This window comes from Myxocyprinus asiaticus, chromosome 26 (genome assembly GCF_019703515.2).
Source record: "Myxocyprinus asiaticus isolate MX2 ecotype Aquarium Trade chromosome 26, UBuf_Myxa_2, whole genome shotgun sequence".
NCBI lineage: Eukaryota > Metazoa > Chordata > Actinopteri > Cypriniformes > Catostomidae > Myxocyprinus > Myxocyprinus asiaticus.
Window position 1 is genome coordinate 34,717,921 of NC_059369.1, and position 8,454 is coordinate 34,726,374.

Consider the following 8,454-nt stretch of genomic DNA (forward strand, 5'->3'; position numbering starts at 1 on the left):
CTTTCCAAACATTATCCCATGTCTGCCAGTGTTTTCTTACTTTTTATAAAGACAATAGGCATATTTTAGTCTTCTGACTTAAATCTGGCTTACTTGACTTTGCTGCAAACAAATAAAACCTTTCGTTTCAGTTGTGCATCTCCCTGCCCAAATTTAACTCCAATAGTCTTTATCAGCCATAAAAGAGAAGGTGCTCTCAGGGATAGAGGTCTGTTTGCGTAGCCCTATCATTCTCATAGCAGAATTGTATGAGGTGCTGAAGCTCCACTCTGTGATAAGGCTTCATTGTGTGTTAAAGGGACAGTGGTGTCATAGCTCTCTTTTTCTAATATTTGAAGTTAGTTAATATGGTGAGAACTGGTTGGGGTTTATTTTACTTATCCTGTGTAAACATATATATATATATATTTGACACACTTGACTGAATGACATGATTAAATGTTTGAAATTAGTTTTGCAGGCATAACCTGTAAATTCTGCATACATTACAAAACTATTTCAATTGGATTGGTTGGATAGTGAAGGAAAAGCTGGCAACAAGTGCCCAGCATCACTCTTAAGTGGAAAATAGTAATAAAGAATGAGTGGGCATGTCACCAAACTTTAGACTAGCTGTTTTTAACAGCTCTCAAACCCAAAGCCTGATCAAAGAGCTCATTCTTTGATTGCAGCTGTGGCATACTAATTAAAACTTTCCTGATCAGTAAATTAATTAAATTAAAAAAGCCTGAACAAAACAAGACAAATTAAAAACAGAAACAATAAATCGACACATATAGTGTGTGCAATATACATTGACTTAAATTTGTGATAATGAAATTTATGTGCAAATGACTAATCGGTTTAATGCAGCTCAACAGCCTTGGATCTCTGTAATGAATTATGATATTGTCTCATATACACTCTTCCCAACTTATCAGGGGCTACCCAGGGACTCCCATGCCTAAGAGTGTAATATCGGGCTAAGACTGCCCACCTGATTTGCCCCATCAGGTATGATGGTGGTGACAATGGCCTCAGGTTAGAGTCATTTACAGCTAAATACAACAAACAGAGGAAAGATAACGGTATATTTACTAACATTCAGACGATGTCAGGCAATATAATGAAGGACAGAATTGTGACACATTTTGAAGACTTACGCAATGGCTATGTGCAACATCTTGTCCAATTTTTGTGAAAGCGCTTATCCTAAGCATAATTTTCGTGCCCGTGTAAAGTGCAGGAGGGTGTGGGTGAGAGTGTTTGTGCTATCTGTGAGTGTATGCGCGAAAACTGTGGGTGTACTCTATGTAAATGAAGTGGCGCAAAGCGCAGTTTGCTATTTTCCTGAGAAATTGGTCATAGCACTAAGATGTTTGAGAAGCACATTTATTCTCAGCGCAAAGTCTAAACTCAGCTCCTGCATTTGCAGTTTGGAGATTCCACCAACAGGTGGTTATAAATGTCCAAACTCTGAAAATATAGTGGAACATCAAATTATGACCCTGACAGTCAATGTTGTAGCTGTTTTAGGAAACAAAATATTTGTGTTAATCTTTTTACAGGTCTTGGCTCATTTTTCAAGTATCATTATTATTATTATTATTATTATGTTTGTATTTACAGTTGTGTTTGTGACTACCACCCCTGGAGTCGCGAGTTCAAATCCAGGGCGTGCTGAGTGACTCCAGCCAGGTCCCCTTAGCAACCAAATTGGCCCGGTTGCTAGGGAGGGTAGAGTCACATGGGGTAACCTCCTCGTGGTCGCTATAATGTGGTTCTCGGTCTCGGTGGGGCGCGTGGTGAGTTGTGCGTGGATTCCGTGGAGAATAGCGTGAAGCCTCCACACGTGCTATGTCTCCGTGGTAATGTGATAAGATGTGCGGATTGATGGTCTCAGATGCGGAGGCAACTGAGATTCTTCCCCGCCACCCGGATTGAGGCGATTCACTACGCCACCACGAGGACCTAGAACGCATTGGGAATTGTGCATTCCAAATTGGGGAGAAAAGGGGAGAAAAAAAACAGTTGTGTTTGTGATCTAATTTGTATTCATAATTTTTTCCACCTGTTGTCGTATGAGTGATTTTTAAGTCACTGCAAAAGAGGCTGGTGAAAGACGTTGGAGAGGATAAAATTTGGGGATTTGAAAAGGTGAATTTACCCATTTTTTATTTTTATTTTATTTATTTTTTTGACAACTTCATTATTTTAATTATATTTTCCTTTAGACTGAAATGATATTTCAATTTAGAAATATGTTTTGTTTCAGTGTTTCACGTTTCAATAAATTAATGTAATTTTTTAAGCATAATCAACCAGTAGATGTGACGTGTGTGCAAAAATCCACAGCCTAACCTGGAAGGCAGAGACAGTCACTGTTAATACCATGACAGGTCACACTTTATATTAGGTGGCCTTAACTGCTATGAACTAACATTAAATATATACAAGACTATGTATTTACATGCTGTTCTGCAAAATGCCCACATTTGCTGCTACTGAGGTTGAGGTACGGGTAGGGTTAGAGTTAGGATTAGGGGTTAGAGTTAGGTTTTGGGGTAAGGGTTGGGTTAGGGTAAAGTTAACAGTGTAACTACAAAATGTAATTAAATGCAAGTACTTTAAATGTAATTACAATGCAACAACATGCATGTACATAATAAGTACATTGTATCAAATGGTTAAGTACATATTAGTTAAGGCCACCTAATTAAAAAGTGGGTCCCTATGATCTGTGTGTCACTTGATCAACATGATTAGTAATACTTACATTCTCTATTATTTACTGGAGGCAACATTAAAATCCTCACAATAACAACATTTTCCATGTGTAAAAAAGGAGCATGTCACTTTCATAGAAATATGCCTGACATTCAAAAAGGACCCAGTTAATGCTCAAAATCATTTCATACAGCCCATTTTAACTCTACAATCTTCTTATGAATGTGCTGTTTTTGTTTATATTGCTGCTGCTTGACAGGAATAGGACGCAGATGGTGCAGAATCAGAACCTCAGAATTAAATTTCACTTGGGCCAGCCCATTAGAGCTTTGCGTATCCAATTTCGTCAAAACCCACTTGTGAGAGTACTAGCGCTCTTAAAATAGGGCCCTTAAAATGAAATTTGACTGCATTTAAATATATAATAAAGACAAGCTAAAATGATAAAGACACTCTAAGACCTTATTAAGAAATTAGTTGGGGGGGAAAAATTTTGCTCAGAATTTCATTTGTTTTTCTATTTATAAATAATAATATTTTCTGTATGGTTAATATCAGGTACACCATGATCTTGCTTGTGGCCACACATTTGGACAAATCAGTTTATTTAAGAGACAAGTATTCAAGTTTATGTTTACACTTTTTTGGTCTTCTGCATGGGATAATTAAAGTATGATAAAAAACTTTTCTCACTCCTGTGGGAGTGTGTGCCCCACACCACTAAAACACGCCTCCTCAAAAAGGTGGGAGTGGTTGCAAGTTGTGATTATAAACTGAAATGCCAACAGCGTGCTTGTAACAGAAGCAGAGCCAAACATCGCTATTGGTGAGCAGTTCAACACTTCTTTAACTGCACATAAAGGCTCACAGCAGCAAAGGCATCTTGAAAATGCCATCTAAATTTCTCACGCCCTTCCTGGAGTTGGAAGACGAATTTTGCAAGGTAAGAATGTTAACTGTAATGAAAATGTCATCATTTTATTTTTTTTTTATTTGTATTATTATTATTATTATTATTATTATTTGGGCTTGGAATTTAAACTTTTAAATTGCTCACACGTTTGAACAACAAATACAACTCACTTTAAGGGTCTTTCAAGACACTTTTTGTGCAACTACTTTCGTGCTTCTTTGAAACTTGTTGTGTAAAACAATACAAAGTGCGCTGAGATTATTCTCTCTCTCTCGTTTCCCAGAGTTTCCGCAGTATCGATCTGACAGATGACGCACAGAAGCAGTGTGTGGTGGGATTCCAGCGCAGACATTCACTATGCCCGGTCACACTGCCCAACTCCAAATTCAACAGCACCGACAGCAGCCCTTGGCCTCTGTCCAGCATCAGCCAGCCCTGGCATAGCGAGCAGAAACAACAGCTGCCCCGCTCTTCTCTGAACCACATCCCCCTTCAGAGTAGACAGGTCTGTCAGCATGATCGAAGGACACGTGAGCCGACTGGGAGTTTGTGATTCTAATGCACCCACCTCTCTCCCTCCACCACCCGGTCTCAGCATCAGCAACAGTTCTCTGGCCTCCCCGAAGGTTTTCTGTGTGTCCACCGCGCCCGTGTCCACCCGCTACAAGACGGAGCTTTGTCGCACTTATGAGGAGAGCGGCACCTGCAAGTACGGGGCCAAATGTCAGTTCGCGCACGGGATGGAGGAGCTGAGAGGCCTCAACCGGCATCCAAAGTACAAGACCGAGCCGTGCCGCACTTTTCACACCATTGGATTTTGTCCGTACGGTGCTCGCTGTCATTTCATACACAATGCGGACGAGCAGCATGTACTCCCTGAGAAGAGCAGCAGGGAGCGACCTCAGCTGCTCCGGCAGAGCGTCAGCTTCAGCGGTTTCTCCTCACAACCGCACGACCTGAACGGATTCCACGCTGTACCGAACGCGCTCGCCTTCTCCAGATCATCTTCGGTGTCCCCTCCACCTTCAACGGGTAGTCCCGACCTACTGTCTCCTATGTTCCCAGAGCCTGGTACTCTGAAGCATAGTTACCCCTTCGCGGATCTGGGTAACAATGACACGCCGCGTTTTTACGCCATCAATGACTCCAAGGCAGGCAACTCCAACCTGGCCTACACACTGACAGGCCTGACGGCTCTGCAGCGCAGCGCATCCGCAGACTCTCTCTCCGACCAGGAGGGCTACACCAGCTCCAGCAGCCTGAGTGGCTGCGACTCCCCCGGCATTGAGGACAGGCGTCTGCCCATCTTTAGCCGCTTGTCTGTCTCAGACGATTAGATTTACAGTACCTGTGCATATTGCATTCTTACTCAAGCAGATGTTTCTCTGATTTGAAAAATGTTCCACATATACCTGTTTATATGACATTTTAAGAAAGAAAGAAAGAAAGAAAGAAAGAAAATGTTGGCAATGTATACTGTTGTATACCAGTTCAAAGCTGCAGTGGGTATATGTATTTCTTGTTTGGGATAGGTCTCAACATATTAACCTTTAAAAGTGCCAGGTCTGAAGTATGAACCTATAGCAGATGTTCCTTCCTCTGGCCCATTCCCATTCACCCATCTGTAGTCTAACCAAAGCTGAGCATCTTAGAGTATATACATATAGTGTAATGTCTAGCCCGCTCTCCAAACATACTTTACGCAATATGTAGCCTTTAGTTAAGGCATTTAAAAAATAAATAAAATTGAGAGTATTATCTAGTAGTTTTTACCATAGTTATTTCTAAAATCTATTTATTGCCTTTTTTGTAATGTGCAGTGATTTTTGTTCTTTTGTTGAATTTTATATGCATTTTGAAGAAGGAACAGCTTTTATAGATAAGCTTTTTTGTTTCTTTGAGCCCATATGTCTGCTTTGCACAAGCTAATTCTTAGCTTTAATGAAGACCAGCTGCTCAGAGTCTAAATGTTGGAATCTCAGGATTGTTTTTGAAATGGTATTGATAGGCTCCATGTCTTGTATCAGCCTCACCGCCTTTATTAGTACGAATAGTCAAAGATATCCACAATGAATAGTGGATAATAGAGATATTAATATGCAAATTAAATGTGAAAAGTGACCAAGTGACAATGTACAAAGAAGTAAAAGTTATTCTGTGGTCTTCGTCTCGTGCACTCTTAGTTTTTATTTAAGGGATGAAACTTGCCATTTGCAACATGCACATTTCTCCACCAATATGAGCTCAAAGGAGAGCTGAAACATACTATAGTTCATGACTTGCAAAAATGAACTGGGAGTTCTTATGGTTGTAGGTTGTATTTTATAATATTATTTTCTCTTTTTGCCTTGTGACATAAGACACGCTTTTGCCTTTTCTTAACTTAAAACGTATTTATTTTGTTTATTCGAAGTGGAAAAAAAACAGTATATTGTGTTGTGCTTTTGTTTCATGTTTGTTGATATATAATTTAAATGAACTGTTTACATGCCATGGTATAGCAATGTCCATTTTCATTATAATATATTGTTTTAAAATAAACTTTCAAGGGAACAAAAATGAGATAGTTTGCTTTCTTTCCATCTAACAAACAGTTATATGTCGATGTCTGACTTCACTTTGCTCATTTTAAAACATTTCCTGTTTTCCAAACTTCAAAAGCTTTGCATTTCAAACCGCTGTTTATAGCAAGAAGTTGAATTTATGCCACACTTATTTAATTTTAAATACACAAACACGGTTGAATGCTACTCCTTCCATCTGCCTTCTAGAAAGAAAGAAAAATGCATACTTGACAGCTCTTTCTATTATTCAAGCTGAAAACACACACAAAAGACAAGTGAACAGATTAAGGCTTTTGTGTGTTGCTTTGTTCATTGTTCAAGCACTTGTGCATGGAAGACTAAGAAACATCCCACTGTCACATACGGCCATGGACAACAGCCAAAGATCTCACTGCCCTTTATTGAGACAGGGTAGTAAATGAAATGCAGGGGCATTTCTCACATCAGGGCGCCTTTGTGAGGCCACTCTAATTTTACTTAACAACATTTGTATGCTAATGGAATGGCAGAAGGAGGAGTGATTTGCAAGTCTATTGCAGAGCAGTAGGCCTTTGGAGCAGCTTATTGCTGGGTATATATTTGGAACTGAGAAGGATGGGAAGGGGGGTATTCATCACGCAGGGTGCTGGCAAAGTACTGTGTTTCTATAGGCCTACATGTAGGACACACAGATACAGCACACATATGGTTAAAACTGGTAAAGACACAACCATAAACTTAGGATAACTTAGGATTTAACTTTTTGCTGAACATTTGAGCTGCTAATGTTCAATGCGCAGTCCAGATGCATCAACACTCAGCCTGTATGATAACTCTCCAAAACTCTCCATGAAAAACTTGATGTTGGATCTGTAGATTCTTGTTTGTTTTTAATGACTGTTTTGAAAGCATGTAATGTCTAGTCTACTTTATTCAACTGAATAAAATATTCTTGGGGCAACTCATACTGCAGACTTAGCTTGTAGCTACTGACACCTTGTGGCATTTATGCAATAAATACTCAGGCTCTGAGACATGCATAGGTTTGGGGAAATTATTGCAGTTCTTCTAACCAACCACATGAGGTGAGCAAATTTAAAAAAAAGGGCTAGTTATATTTTCTATGAGGCAAGTACAGTATATCAGCAAAAGTTTTCTTCCTGAAGGGGGCTAACTGGCGTTCATGGAGCCAAATGTCCCACTGACATGCATTAAAATCTCAGCATGCATTTTTTTTGTCCAATTTGTCCACTAAAAGTAGCCTATGACTATGGAAGCCCAGGAGTGCCATTTACAAAAGAATCAAGGAATAAATTATCAATCTATTAATTTGAAAATAAAACTGTGAATAAATAAACCAATTTAAAAATGGACAAATAAATAGACACATTTAAATGTGTTTATTTAATTAATGTTTTAAAATGTACTTATATTTAGCAATAAAATAGCACATTAATAAGTCATTTGTAATTCCACCTTTTAAATGGCATTTTTAAAAGCACTTGGCAATTGCTTTCCTTCATCCATTGGTCAGTTGATTTTCTTCATCCATTTGCCAATTGCTTTTCTTTATTGTTTGACTTTTCTTTCACCATTTGCCAATCCAGTTGAAGCCCATGAGTGCCAATTAAAAAAGAATGAAGGAATAAATTATCAATCGATTAATTTGAAAATAGAAAATTGAATAAATAAATACATTTATAAATGGACAAATAAAAAAAAATACATTTAAATGCGTTTATTTAATTTATGTTTAAAAATTTAATTATATTTAATATTAAAATTGTGCATTAATAGATCATATTTATTTAATCTTTAACATGTCATTAAATGTAGCAATTTTTAATGCACTTTAAAAGAACCTTTTAAATTGCATTTTAAAAAGGTATTTGGCAATAATATATATATATATATATATATAAATAATCACACACATTTAAAACTATGCTTCTCTCTCCACTGCCCCTCCCCGAGAGCCCTCCAAGAATGCCAAATAGCTGCCCTATTTCCCATCAAACGTATCCAAGTTCCCCAGCCTTCTAGATGGCACTTCCTCAAAAGCCGCCACCTTCCCCATCTCCATGCACCACTCTTGAAATGAGGGCACTCCAGCTGACTTCCATCCCATTAAAACAATCTGTCTACCGATCATAACACCGGCCAGGACCACCTCATCACCTAAAATACAGAGTCTGGGGCAAAATGAAATTTGAGTGCCCAATACGTCACAAATAATACACTGAAACTTCAACCAAAATTCTTGGATCTTAACACACCACCAAAAAACATGGG

At 38.6% G+C, this 8,454-nt stretch overlaps 1 pseudogene; it reads left to right on the forward strand.

Annotated features, from left to right (window-relative positions):
- Positions 1-3,365: 3,365 nt before the first annotated feature.
- On the forward strand, positions 3,366-6,192 carry LOC127417183 (mRNA decay activator protein ZFP36L1-like; annotated as a pseudogene).
- Positions 6,193-8,454: the final 2,262 nt, after the last annotated feature.